Here is a 15,301-nt window from a genome sequence, read left to right on the forward strand (position 1 = left end):
GTCAAGTTGTGACATAGCGTAGTGGGAAGATTGTGGAGGGAGAAAAGAAGGAGCATAGTAGAACAACTTCCATTGCAGCCGAACCTGAGATTGCGATAATGCAAGAAGAAGAAAGAGAAAATGAAGCAGTAGAACCGGAGGTTGCGTCGACCTCAAAGCCAACTGAAATGGGAACCGTGAAAGTTCAGTTACCACCTTTCCCTCAGAGACTAAGGAAGAAGAAAAACGAAGAGGTACAGTACCAATGCTTCTTATCTATGTTAAAGCAATTATATGTTAACATTTTTTTTAGTGAAGCGATTGAGGAAATGCCTGCCTATGCCAAGTTTCTGAAGGACATGGTAACTAAAAAGAGGGACGCTGGGAAATTTGCCACGGTGGCGTTAACGCAAAACTCAAAATCCATTATCCCACCGAAGATGAGCTATCCTGGGAGCTTTACCATTCCTTGCTCCATAGGAGAACTCTACATTGGGCAAGCCTTGTGTGACTTAGAGGCCAACATAAATTTGATGCCGCTGTCAATTTTTAGACAATTAAATGTGGGGCAACTTGTGCCCACATCAGTGACTCTCCAACTAGTTGACAAATCTCTGGTTCATCCAGAAGGTAAGGTGAAAGATGTGCTAATAACAATTGACAAATTTATCCTGCCAACTGACTTCATCATTTTAGACTATGAGGCCGACAATGATGTGCCCATCATTTTGAGACGACCTTTTCTATCAACGGGTCGTGCTCAAATTGATGTGTATAAAGGAAAAATCACTTTGAGTATCAACGAACAGAAGCTCAAATTTAATATAATTCTTGCCATGAAGTTTCCGGATGAAGAAGACCTGCAACATTCTAATGATGACCTGAATTTGATTGAAGAAGAAAAGTCTGATGAAGAGTATGAAGAAGAGGATGATAACGCATCCATTGCTGCCTGCAATGCGATAACAATAAAAACAAATAAGGAAGAAGAAATGATCGCAAAGCAAGAAGTAGAGCCGACAGAAGAAAGAAAAACAATGTAACCTTCCTTAGTGAAGCCACCAACACTTGAACTAAAGGCCCTACCAACCCATTTGAAGTACGCATTTTTGGGGCAGAATGAGAAGCTGCCAGTGATCATTTCCTCTGCACTCAACAAAGATTAGGAGAATGCGTTAATGAGAATTCTCAAGAAACATATGCGAGCGCAATTGGCTGGACGCTTGCTGACATCAGAGGAATTAGCCCTGTGTACTGCATGCACCGCATTCGTCTTGAAGACAACCACAAAGCAACAATTGAACATCAACACAGACTCAACCCTGCAATAAAGGAGGTCGTCAAAAAGGAGATTATCAAATGGCTAGATGCAGGCATTATCTATCCCATAGTAGATAGCACGTGGGTCAGCCCCGTACAATGTGTGACGAAGAAGGGCGGAATGACGGTAGTCCCAAATGAGAACAACGAATTAATACCGCAAAGGAACATCACCGAATGACGCATATGCATGGACTACTGCAAATTGAATGCGGCCACAAAGAAAGATCATTTCCCTTTGCCATTTATTGATCAAATGCTAGACAGACTAGTAAGGAATTATTTTTACTGCTTCCTGGATGGGTATCCGGATACAATCAAATCATGATAGCTCCTCAAGATCAAGACAAGACCACATTCACCTGCCCATATGGGACGTTTGCTTTTTGCCGCATGCCGTTTAGCCTTTTCAATGCGCCAAGCATGTTCCAAAGGTACATGATGGCGATCTTTTCAAATTATCTCAAGGACTCCGTGGAAATATTTATAGATGATTTCTCCGTTTATGGGAACACTTATGAAGTCTGCTTAGCTAACTTGGAGAATATTCTGAAAAGATGTGAAGAGACGAATTTGGTGCTCAACTGGGAAAAATGTCATTTCATGGTTAAGGGGGGTATAGTGTTGGGACATAAGGTTTTCTGGGATGGGTTGGAGGTGGACAAAGCAAAGATTGAAGCGATTGAAAAGCTTCCACCTTCGGTTGTGCGTAGCTTCTTGGGGCATGGTGGATTCTATAGACGATTTGTCAAGGACTTTTCTAAGATAACACGACCACTGAGTGTGTTGCTAAAGGCTGACAGAAAATTTGAGTTCGACGACAACTGCCTCAACACATTCAGAGTTCGCTGATTACCGCACCTGTACTGATTGTGCCAGATTGGACATTGCCATTTGAAATCATGTGCGATGCAAGCGGGTATGCGATGGGAGCAGCTTTAGCGCAAAAGAGAAAAAAAAATTTGCATCTCATCGCATATGCGAGTAAAACTTTAAACCCTACTCAAACAAATTACACCACCACAGAGAAAGAACTCCTGGCTGTGATTTTTGCGTTGGAAAAATTTTGGGCATATTTGTTGGGAACCAAGGTACTCATTCACACCGATCACTCGGCGATCAAATACTTAATGACAAAGAAGGACGCAAATCCGAGGTTGATCAGATGGGTTCTCCTCCTCCAAGAATTTGATATCGAAATAATTGATCGGAAGGGGATAGAAAATCAATTTGCGGATCACTTGTTCAGACTGGAAAATCTTGAGGTTGACCACAATGAATCTGAGGTGAGTGTCGTATTCCCGGATGAGCAGCTGTTCCACATAGAAGAATTGCCCTGGTATGCGGACATCATTAATTATTTGGTTTGAGCAATTTCCTGAAGATTACACCTATCACTAACAGAAGAAGCTCAAGCACGAATGCAAACATTATTATTGGGATGAGCCAAATCTGTATAAAAGAGGTGCAGACAAGATTATTCAATTATGCATATCAAATGCTGCTCAACAACGCATATTGTCACAATGCCACGACTCACCATATGGTGGGCACTTTGGAGGGTAGCGTACTGCAGCCAAAGTTTTGCAAAGTGGATTCTTTTGGCCCACATTATTCAAGGATGCTGCTGACTACGCAATGAAATGTGATCGGTGCCAATGCACAGGCAACATTTCATGGAAAAACGCAATGCCAATGAACAGTATCTTGGAGCTGGAATTATGCGACGTATGAGGGATTGATTTCATGGGACCATTCCCTCATTCGCATGGAAATCATTACATTTTATTGGTCGTCGATTATGTCTTTAATTGGGTAGAGGCAATAGCATGCGCCGCAAGTGATGTGGCGGTAGTCTCACAGTTTCTGAAGAAAAATACTTTCACTTGTTTTGGCACTCCTCATGCCATTATAAGTGATGAAGGATCCTAGTTTGTCAATCATAATATGAAAGAGCTTATACGCAAGTACAATATCCTCCACCAAGTGGCCACCGCATACCATCCACAAACGAATGGTCAGGATGAAGTGTCCAATCGTGAAATTAAGTTGATACTTGAGAAGGTAGTAAAGCCTTCACGGAAAGATTGGCCAACGAAACTTGACGATACGTTGTGGGCATACCAGACCGCATTTAAAACAGCAATAGGTATGTCCCCTTATGCGTTGGTATTTGGCAAGGCGTGTCATTTACCTTTGGAGCTGGAGTATAAAGCACTATGGGCTAGGGGTGTACATAGTCCGGGTTAGGCTGGGTTGGAAGCTGTCTCTTATACACATCTAGATGTGTATAAGAGACAGGGTCAGGTTGACCTGACCATGAAATGGGGTAACCCGAGACCCAACCCGAATTTAATATTTTTTAACATTTTTAACCCAACCCAACCCTTGCGGTTTGGGTTGGGTAGTCCGGGTCTGTCTCTTATACACATCTAGATGTGTATAAGAGACAGGGGTCGGGTCAACCCGACCCTGAAATGGGGTAACCCGAGACCCAACCCGAATTTAATATTTTTTAACATTTTTAACCCAACCTAACCCAAAATAAAATCTAACCCAACCTAACCCTTGTGGTTTGGGTTGGGTAGTCCAGGTTGGTCGGGTTACCGGGTTTTTTTAACACCCCTACTATGGGCAGTCAAGAAGCTGAATTTTGATTTGAAGAAAGCAGAAGACGCGCGGAAAATGCAGCTGGTCGAGCTAGAAGAATGAAGGATCAACGCATATGAGAATGCGAAGATTTATAAGGAGCACACCAAGCGCTGACATGACAAACACATATGCGGTAAGAACCTCTAAGTCGGGCAAAAGGTCTTACTCTTCTATTCAAGATTGCGGCTCTTCCTGGGAAAATTAAAATCACGCTGGTCCAGTCCCTTCATCATTAAAGAAATATTTCCATATGATGCGGTGGAGTTGATCACTGAGGATGGCAACCAGATATTTAAGGTTAATGGACAACGAGTTAAAGCATATTGCGGAGGTGATTTTCAGCTAGAAAAAGTCTCCGTGATGCTGAAAGACCCGGACTACCCCCTACATGATTCTTGAACTCTTATTCCTTCATCTCTTTTACTAGTATTTAGCTATCTAAATCTTATTGAATTTTAATTCTTTGTCTAAAAAAAACCTTGTTGTTTTGATTTAAATCATTTGACCCTCTTTTTGTCTGTTTACAACGATTAAGGCACAGGATTGTGGAGATGTTACAAGAAGAAGCAAATGATCTCAATCCATCACCGCAATCCACAGAAGATAGATCGCCGCAAGGAAGGATGCGTCAATACAAAATGCGGGCGATAGCGCAAAATTTGGGGGTGTACTCTTCCCTATCTTTATTTCAAATTTTGCGCTATCACATCGCATATTAATTTTAAAGTTTTATCACCGCATCCTCTTTAATTACCGCAATCATCTAACATAGATAAATTTAGTAGTTTACCGGATTTTGTTCTTTGCCAAGTATGATTTCAATGATGACAAATATGCTTCTATTTCTTTCTTATATACTAGAATCAACTTAGTCTTAAGATAGTCTCTTCATAAAATATTTCTCGAAGTTAGGGGTTTACTAGCTTTCTTTCAAACTCTCTTTACAACGCATTCTATGACCATCACATCACTTATTTTAATTTTTGGATATGAGGACATTGCCGCATTTTAAATTTGGGGGTGGGGTATTTGTTTCCGACCTTGCTATTTCAAAAAAAAAAAAAAAAATTGAGAATAACAACTCCACTGTCAACGCAATGGGAAACCCATGTTGATAAGAGTTAAGTTGTGAAAGGCACTTACCAGTAGTTGGATATCCGCATGACACACGTGGGGGCAAGCCAAAACGAAAGTAAGTCACCAGGATCAACGCAAAAGTAAATGACCGCAACTCCACTGCTAAATAGGTATGAGTTTAGTCTAAGAAAGAATGCATTGCTCATAGTTGGATGTTCGCATGACACACGTGGGGGTAAGCCAAAACGAAGGCAAGGCACTCAGATCAACGCAAGGTCAGAAAAAAAATATATATCAATGAAGAAAATTTTTGTGCAAGAATAAAATCATTTGATAGCCCGGTAGAAAATTTTCTTTTTCGAATAAATCATGCGATGTTTCGAAATTTAGTAAAGTCTTTTTGAAAGTTAAGCTTGCAGTCCTTAGGTCTTAGAAATATTTTAAGAAGAGACTTGAATAAAACTTAAGGAAATTTCGGTATATAGAATTTGAATGAAGTATCTTTGAGAAGTCTAGGAAAAGAACTTTGCGGTTGACTTGCTAAAGAAATCTAGCATTGTTTAAATTTGGGGATGGGATAACGAGTAGAAATGCACGTTATCATAGTACTAAGTTCTTAAACAATGTTGGATTACGTTGATGAAATATGTTAACTTGCATCCATTAAGCATCGTTTTCATGATATTGCGGTCGCATGCATTCATTGTATTAGAACTATTGATTTTTGTTTTTTTGTGCAGAATATGCGTTGACGCAATGCAAAGATTGCGATCATAGGAATTCATTGGTCGAGCGTAACTTCACCGCAAGGCTTTGCATTGATCGTGCTCGCAAACATTTGCCTAAGAAGGATCGGCGCAACATGGTGTGCGCATCTGGGTGAAAGGCCAATTAAGAGCGATGGGACAGAAAGCTGATGACAGTCGAATCCAAATTAAGTTGACAGCTGATAACGATCACAAAGTACATTTAGCTTTATCGGTGATACTTACTCGACACATCAGTCATGAATTAAAGTTGTTCCATCTGTACAATTAGGAGGGAAAATCCGATTTTCACCATGGATGCTCTATAAATACCAAGGGCATTCTTCAGAGAAGGGGTTAATCAGTTGATTAGTTCACACGTCTTTGTTCTTAGTATTTTAAGGCAGACACGAGGGAGAAAGTTGTGCCAGTAGATCGTTCCGGTAAGCTTGGGAGAGCGTCGGAAGCTCCAAGGATAGAGAGAGGGCCGATGCTACAGAAGTGGGAACATCTTTAGATCAGAATAGAGATTTCAGTGTAAAAAGCCTCGGTCAGCAAGGAATTGCTACCGGGCTCTCTACCTTTACTTTCCATTGTCATTTTGTACTCAACTCATTTATTATAATGGAATTTCCTTCTCTATATTTTTTCACTCTCTGTTATTCAGCATGAGTAGCTAAATTAGTTGAAAGGGTTGAGAAGCATTTAGCTAGCACAACTAGGGAATCTTCATTCTTTGCGATTATCTTGTTTATGTATGCTTCATTCGTCCATTAGAGATACTCGGGAGGGTATTCTAAGGACAGGATCTAGACTTGGGAAGGTCAGGTTAGAATCTAGATTCGGAAGAGCCAGATTAGAACACATAAACAAGAGATAGGCGCTTAGGAATGAGCACTATTTTTTATCAACGCATCGTATGCATCCTAGAGATGGGATATGATTGTATGCAATCACCTTGCTTTCATGCATTTTGCATCATGCCATAGAACAAGAGTAGAGACTTAGGGATGAGCTCTATGGATATTTTGCATTCAACACATGCGTCCTATATTTAGGAGCATCACATTTACATTGGAAAATGACTTGCTGTGCATGGTTGTAACATGGTAGCATAGTCTGACGCATTCCCAAGTAACGCTAGCTAAAGATCTTCTCAACCCGTTCATCGCATACTCATTGCATCTTTTAACGCAATTGTCTTTTCTCAACTCCGCCACATTTGTTTATTTCTTTTTCATCAACGCAACACAACAAACCCAACACTTTATTTATTTATCCGGTTACAGCAAAGTTCTCCATAAAAATTACCAACGCAAACTGTTTTCACAAGTCCCTATTCGACTCTAGACTTACCAGGAAACTCAGAGGAATTTACACTTGGATTCTGCTGGGGAAACTTAAGTGCACAACGCAATTTCATCAACGCATATCATCCATATTTCTACTTCATAAAAACAAGCATCAGTTATATCAAATAGATATAAAATATATCTAATGCGAGGGGAGTGCAACTATAGGCTATAGTGGATAGTCTTGTTAGTTAACGAATGTTGATTAACTAGGTTAAAGTGTTTGACCGGTTAGTCTCGGATCGTTGGAGCTCATGATCTGTAGGTCCATTAGGTCTCCTTGCTAGCTCACTACAGATAAAATTGAAGAACTAGGTGAAGTGAGAATTTGAAATGTTCAAATTCGGTCTTGGAAAATTATATTTTATATAAGATATAATTTACAATTATTTATTTATTTATTTTTTTTTTTTGGAGAGTATATTTTATAAGATATTAAATAAACTATTAGCATGAATGCATTTTAAATTGATTAATGTGATTAATCAAAATTAGGTGTCAAAGACAATTTTATATGTGATATTAATTAATTTATTTTATTTAACTAAAATTGTTTTAATTAAATAATTTCTAAAATATGAAAAATGTATTTCATATTTTGTCAAAAAAAAAAAAGATTTATTATAAATTTATTTTAATAAAAAATTAGTTAGTGGAAAAATCAAATTGTTGGATTTTTCCACTAAGTGGGTTATGTAGTGTTTCATGCAAAGCTTGACACCTAATTTTTCATGCTAATGGAGTTTGAGGTAGATGTCATGCAAGAAGAGTTTTTGCATGTGTTTTGATTTATAAATATATTTTTTTTCAAATGCTAAAAACTTATGTTTCCTTGATTTTTTACCATAATCTTCCACAAAACTCTTCTACTCTCAAAATTAATTAATGAAATTTCCTATCTTTCACTGAAAATTCAATCCCATAACCGTGTTCTTCAACTAGAGAATAGAGAGGATATTTCATTGGTGGTGTCGATTGCTCACAGAGAGGAAGATTCTTGTGGAAACTATAAAGGTTGTATTTCTAATCCTTTTGCACACTTAATCTTAGTTCTTTAATGTAATTAGAGTATTTTTGATCAATTGCTTCCACTGTGCATGCTGTTTTTATTCCAATAGTTTCACAGTAAGAGTTACTTATTTTTATGGGTAATATAGCAAAATCTATCAGTGATTGACTTCTATAGTGATAGAAGTCTATTAATAGCGATAGACTTCTATCATTAATAGACTCAGATAGTTGGATCTTAACTAATTTTTGTCTATAATTGTCATTTTTCTCAGTTTAATGCAATTAATGATGTTGAATTTCAAGTTATTGATGGAAGTAATCAATTTATGGTAAATTTAGATTCCAAATCATGTACTTGTCATGTTTGGGATCTTGATGAAATTCCATGTGCTCACGCACTTGCTGTTCTTCATGGGCGCAATATGAATACTTACTCTCTTTTTTCTAAGTATTTTTTGTCAAGTACCTTGATTCGTGTTATGTTGGTTCTGTTTGTCCAATTGGGAATCATGCTAATTGGAAGCCTACAGAGACTGACATGAATATATTACCTTAAGTTGTTAAGCATCCAGTAGGTCAACATCAAAAACAAAGAATATTATCAATTGACAAGCAAAAAAAGTTGGACAAAGTACAATCGTTGTCATCTTGTTGGTCACAACTGTAAAAGTGTAAATTTCCACCGTTTATACAATTATGTAACATTTACTATCGTTGTGCTTGTTATAGATGTAAATGTGTATGTGTCCACCATTTTTACAGTGATGTAGCTTTTTTTTTTAGTATCGATTTGATTGTTATATTGTTCATAAGAACGTAACATTCTGCTTGAGGAATATAGAACATTTTTTCCCATTTTTGTCAGTAGTATATATATTCAATTTGCTTCTGATATGTGAAGTAATATCACTTAGTTCTATCACTAATAGATTTCAAGACCCATTAACGAATACCACTTGTTTTAGTCCTTGGAACTTTTTCTCAATAGAAAGTAAAAAAAAAAAAAAAAAAAAAGCAACATATTTTTATAGGATAAAAACACAAAATCAAGTACATAGAAAGAAAGTAACAACAATTTCAAGTAATGTCGCTGTGATTTCTATCATTGATATTGGTCTATCACTGACATTGGCTTATCACTAACATTGATTTCAGCACCCATTACATAAGAACTGAAGGATCCTTGATGAGGAGATCCATGAGCAAAAGCGACGCACAATTCATAATATTATAAAGAAATATACATATGCATTTAATTATAAAATAATACAACGTGCATAAGAAATTACAAAAAATTAAATTGGGTTTCATAAATCCTTACCTTTTGAAGACATTCTTCAAAATGAAATCCCAAAACCAAAATAGGGTATGACCACGAGATGGCCTCAATATTCTCTGATTAAAATCCAGGAGTTTGTGGTGCTCTGGTGCATTTTGTGAGGGAAGGGAATTTGAGAGAGGAAGAGATTAGCAGCAGGGAAAAACTTTAGAGAATACTACTGAGAGAACCCTCTGTATTTTTGTTTAGGAAGAAGATGAAAGCCCTTTAGAATAGTTTTTTCCACTTACGTAAAGTGGAGAGAAAAGAGGACGGGGGGAGGGGTAATCTATAGTTTTAATATTGTATCATATACAATATAACTTTAGCTTCTTTTCTCTCACTAATGACACTTAATATAAATCAAATTTATATTAAAGTTAACAATATGAATCCAATTCATAGATTCGAATTATATTCAAATATTTATTTCCTCTCATAAATAGTTAATATTATAATGTATCAAATATATTATAATAATTATATCACATATAATTAAATTTTAATTAATTATATCATAAATAATTAATTTGAACAATTCAAAATAATCCAAAAACGGATTCTCATTTATTCCCGTTGAGTTATCGAGTGGACCTTATGGACCTTTAGCTTGAAGCTCCAATGGTATGTGAATAATTAATTAAACTCTTTAATTAAATTATTCATCATCCGTTAACTGTCGGACACTCCACTAAAGACCGACAGTTGCACTTTTTGCACTACAGAAATATTTTTATGTTCATTGGATATAACTAATCAACAGTACGATGACCTTTCACAAATTGCTCGTAAGTACAGTTAAGCCAAAATTACTGTTTTGCCCCTTTAGTTACATCTAACTCCTTAAGTACTACCGATCCCTCTAATGAACCATAAATCATAGTCCAACTATGATCAAACCCCTCTCGGGCCAGGAGAGAGTGTGGCGCCACATTGTTCAAGCCTCGGAATTAGCCCTTAAGGGAGCAATTTATTTACTTACTCCGACATTGGGAAAGGAGTGAATTCTTTCTTGTGTAGTTGTGTTCCCAACTCCCTAATTAGACGAATCCTCAAAATGATAGGCTTGTTGAGTCGGCAGTCTGACCATTCTCACCCATACAAATCAAGGACTTCCTTCATAGGCAGGAGTTCACAACTCACTCAAGATTCAGGTTATGTTACCTATGATCATTTTGGTAAAATGTAAGTCTCTATTATGAACGACAATATATAATGAGACTAAACATTTCATGGTCCGATCTTATACAAACTCCTTTGTATAGATTATCCCTGCCCACATATCTTCACATGAATGATCAGGATCAGATCATTTGTAGCATTTTACAATAATTGTAACATCTATTAAGCAGACCATACTCATAGTGTCACAAGAATAAGGTTGCCATCTATTACAGACTATTTAAGTTATCATTAAACATGATTCACCCATATGTTTATACATACATGTTTAAGCTACAAGATAAGCTAGAATGTAAGTTTATTAGTTTGTGGTTAATGCAACTAATTTTGAAATAAAACATAACATATTTTATTACATAAATAAAATGTTTATACATTAAAATTACAAACTATGAGACCCTATGAATTTAGGACATTAACCCCAACAATAACAAAGTCCTTAGAACTTTAAAATAGAAAGAACAAAAGGGACATAATTTGTAATGATTCAACTAACGATCCAATATTTTCTATATTTATATGACAAAAGCAACTACATACGAAGTTAATGTCATTATGAAGTCTATCATAGATCTTTTCTATCACTGATAATATTGTATCCACAAAAACTAAGGTACTATAATAGTCATAATATCAAGGTAATGCAATATCCAAAAAACTAAGTCACAACTACATTATTACATCTGGGAGATTTATAAGTCAGAATTAGAGGCACATTCCTTGATTCTAGGAGAATGTCTTGTTTGTTTTGGAGAAGTTTTCTTCTGGTCTTTTGCATTCTTCTATTCTCTTGCAATCTTTTGGTCATTAGCAATCTCCAACATCTTCTTTGAAGGTTTAGGTTGTCTCTTCGGTCTAAAATTTTCAGCATTCATTCTTGTATTTGCCTTTTCTTGAATAACTTGAAATGTCAATACTCACTTATAAATTTATAAATATATATTGGTTATATAAGTCGTAAAACAATATAGGAAATGTGAAAATTGTTATACCTTCACTTTTTTTGCTCTATTATGAAAAAAATTATAGAAGCTATCAATATACCTTTTCCATGATATAGTCTATCATTAAAAGAAAAATTAAAAGAACTAGATGCTATTAATGTTGGACTCCAATCAACAATGACAATATTCTATTAGTGATAGAAACCTATCACTGATAGACTTTAATGACCAACACATTTGAAGTCTAAAAAAGTACACTAACAATAACCTACTATTGAACTAGATGAGTACCTCTTTTTCCTCGGCAGTAATAGTTTCTTCTTCTATTTCCTGTTCTTTATCACGATTTTCTTTAAGCTTCTATAGATATTTGTATATCAGTAAAAGAAATGAAAATTTTGTCAATAAACTATATGTACTTTATATAGTCTATCATTGGAAACAATGTAAAGTAAAGGAATATGAGGCTTTAATACTTTTATCTCTTTCTCCTGCATAAGTAGTTACATATTCAACTACTTTATCAATATTAGCATCAGCATCAACATTAACATCTATCATTTCTAGACTCAATGATGGAAGATGATTCTTTTCCAAGGACTCTTTAGATTGTCTCTCATTTTTACATTTGTATGGGACCTCTCTGGTTTACAATTTCCATTAGAGAAAGTAAAAAACTGAGATTCTTTGGTCCCTTTTTAAGATCTTCAAAATCTTCTTTGTGTTTCCTTTTTAAATCTTCAATATCTTCTTGTAAAAAATATATTCTTTCTCCAATCATTTTATCTTTTTTTTTTTCGCAACATATTCTCCTTCCTCCAATCTTTTCTTCTCCATCTCCAGAAAGTTTTTGAATTACTCTGATGACATTTCTTCTTCTGATGCAACGATAGAAACTATAGAGAATTGAAAACATAATATTTAATTAGTACTTTGTGCACGATACCTTATTTTTATGAGATTTAAAATACTCACATAATTATAGGTAGAAGTTATCAATGACATAGTTCAATGAGATCGTATCAGTGATATGGGTCTATCACTGATAGACTCCATTATTGATAGACGAATATCATTGATGTGGTATATCTATATATAGTATATGTTGTAATATTGGTCTATCATTGATAAACTATATCACTAATAGACTCATTCCCTACAGTTATTTAAGTGTTTCAATAGATATACTTCTATCACTAATATTTGTCTATCACTGATATACCAATATCATTGATAGACTTGTATCATAATTAATGATGGAAAAATTAGAAACTTACATTTTGTTCTGAGAAGACGTCATTAAGATCTTGCCATTCTGGCTATTTTTTTTTATTCCCAATTTAAGATTCTAGGAAAATCATTTCCTATTCTTTTTGCGAACACCTCAGAAATTTTAGGAAGTATTTCATATGACGAATAAGCTAAAACTATGGGGAAGCCTTGCAGTTAGACTATTGATTTTGATTTAGTCTTAATAGATTTCTTAAAGAACTCTACTATAAGACTATAAGACACTTTTCCCCATGGATAATTCCTAAACTTCTCCTCATCATTCGACATCTTAACATGTTTCCAATCCCCCATAATTATGAGGTTGTTTTGGAATCAACAAGTTTTTCATTAAATAAAGATTGACAAGTTTTGCTACTTTTCTTTCATCACTACAATTATTACTAAAATAGTTAAATGCACTCTTAAGATTTTCTCTAGTGATGCTAATATCATTTAAAAAAAGTGCTTGTCTAATCTCTAAATCATTTTCTTCAGTTTCATCTAAAACATCCTCAACAGAGTATTCATCACAATTTAATCCTGTAATCAAACAAAAATCCCCCAGCCCAAACTCTACAATGTTACCTTCAATGTTGAAAAGAAGAACATTGTTATCAACAGAGATACATTGTCTTCTAATCAAATATGCTAGAAGTTGTAAAGAGAAGAACATTATTATCAACAAAGATATATTTGAAGGAAATCTAAACATAGAGATCCAGTGAGCGGAAGCAGATTGTTCCAAATCCCATTGAGAAATAACATAAACAATTACAGTCTAAACGAAAACGATTTTGCATATAGTATAAATTATAGCATGCTTTTTATAAATGATGAACAAGGGATAGAATATGCAAACCTTTGAAGAACTTTTTCTTCAAGTATCCCTCGATCAATCTCCATTTCATCCAAAGAAGTACTCGAACACAACAATCAGTACAACCAACAACAGGAGCTAAAGAATCCTCGATCACTATTAAGTCCAACTCGATCCTCGAACCTCGAACAGAACTAGAACACCACCACAAGAGTTACCTTGGTATTCTCGGTGTGAGAATCCAGGAGTTGTGGGCCCTGTATGACTTTGGATAGAGGAATGAAGGAGGTAAATGATCGAGTAAGTGGGAGATCGATGAAGTCTATCGTATAAACTAGATATTCGATCGTTTAGTAAGAAGAAGCCTGTCGGACTTTACTACTCGATCGTGTAGCAACGAGTAACGAGTAACTATTGTATAGTAAACTCGAAACTCGATCGTTTAGTTTCTATATACTATCGTTTAGTAAAACGCTTTTACTCCATAGCTTTTTTGTGAGATCAATCCGAATGAATTATCAATCTGATTTTTGGAAAACCAAATTCCTTTTATCTCATAGTTACCATGATCGTTTTAAAAACCTCCCACTCAATTTGATTTTTAAAGAAAAAGGATAATTATCATATAATTAATATATTATAAATAAATATGATAACCAACTTATCATATTATATTTATAACCTATATTTTTAATATTTCATGATATGAAACATATAAATCATATTATATTTATCCCTCCAATTAATGTATCTAATACATCATATCAATTATATCACATATAATTTAATTAATTTAATTATATCACTTCAAACTAACCCAAAATTTGATTCTCAACTTGAACCCATTGGGCTACCAAAGGGACCTTATGGACCTGTAGCTTGAAGCTCTAAAATAATTGATTAAACTCTTTAATCATGAGATCTACCATCCGTTAACTGTTGGTCACTCCACTAAAGACCGACAGTTGCACTCTTCACAGTACAGATATATTTTTGTGTCCATTGGATATAACTAGTCAATAGTGCAATGGTTCTTCACAAATTTCTCATAAGTACAATTGGGCCAATTTACCGTTTTCTCCTGTAGTTACATCTAACTCCTTAAGTACCACTGATTCCTCTAATGAACAATAAGTCATAGTCCTACTATGACGAAGTCCTCTCTTCCCAAAAGCTCGGAATCAGCCTTTAAGGGAGCAATTTATCTACTTACCTCTACTTCAGGGAATGAGTGAATTCCGTCTTATGTAGCTGAGTTCCCAGCTCTCCAATCAGACAAATCCCAAAATGGTAGGCTTGTTGAGTTGGCAACCACTCTCACCCATACAAATCAAAGGATCGCCCTTATAAGTAGGAGTTCCCAACTCACTCAAGATTAAGGTCATGTCACCTATGATTATCCTAGTGAAATGTAAATCTCAATTATGAACGGCGTTATATCAAGAGACTAATCATATTGTGGTCCGATCTCATACAAACTCTTTGTATAGGATACCCACACTCGCATGTCTTCATATGAATTGTCAGGATCATACCATTTGTAGCACTTTACAACACTTGTAATATCTAAAAAGCGGGTCGTATCCGTAGTGTAACCAGGATAAGGTATTCCCCCTTTATCCTTATACTAC

Source organism: Benincasa hispida, chromosome 4, assembly GCF_009727055.1.
Source record: "Benincasa hispida cultivar B227 chromosome 4, ASM972705v1, whole genome shotgun sequence".
Taxonomy (NCBI): domain Eukaryota; kingdom Viridiplantae; phylum Streptophyta; class Magnoliopsida; order Cucurbitales; family Cucurbitaceae; genus Benincasa; species Benincasa hispida.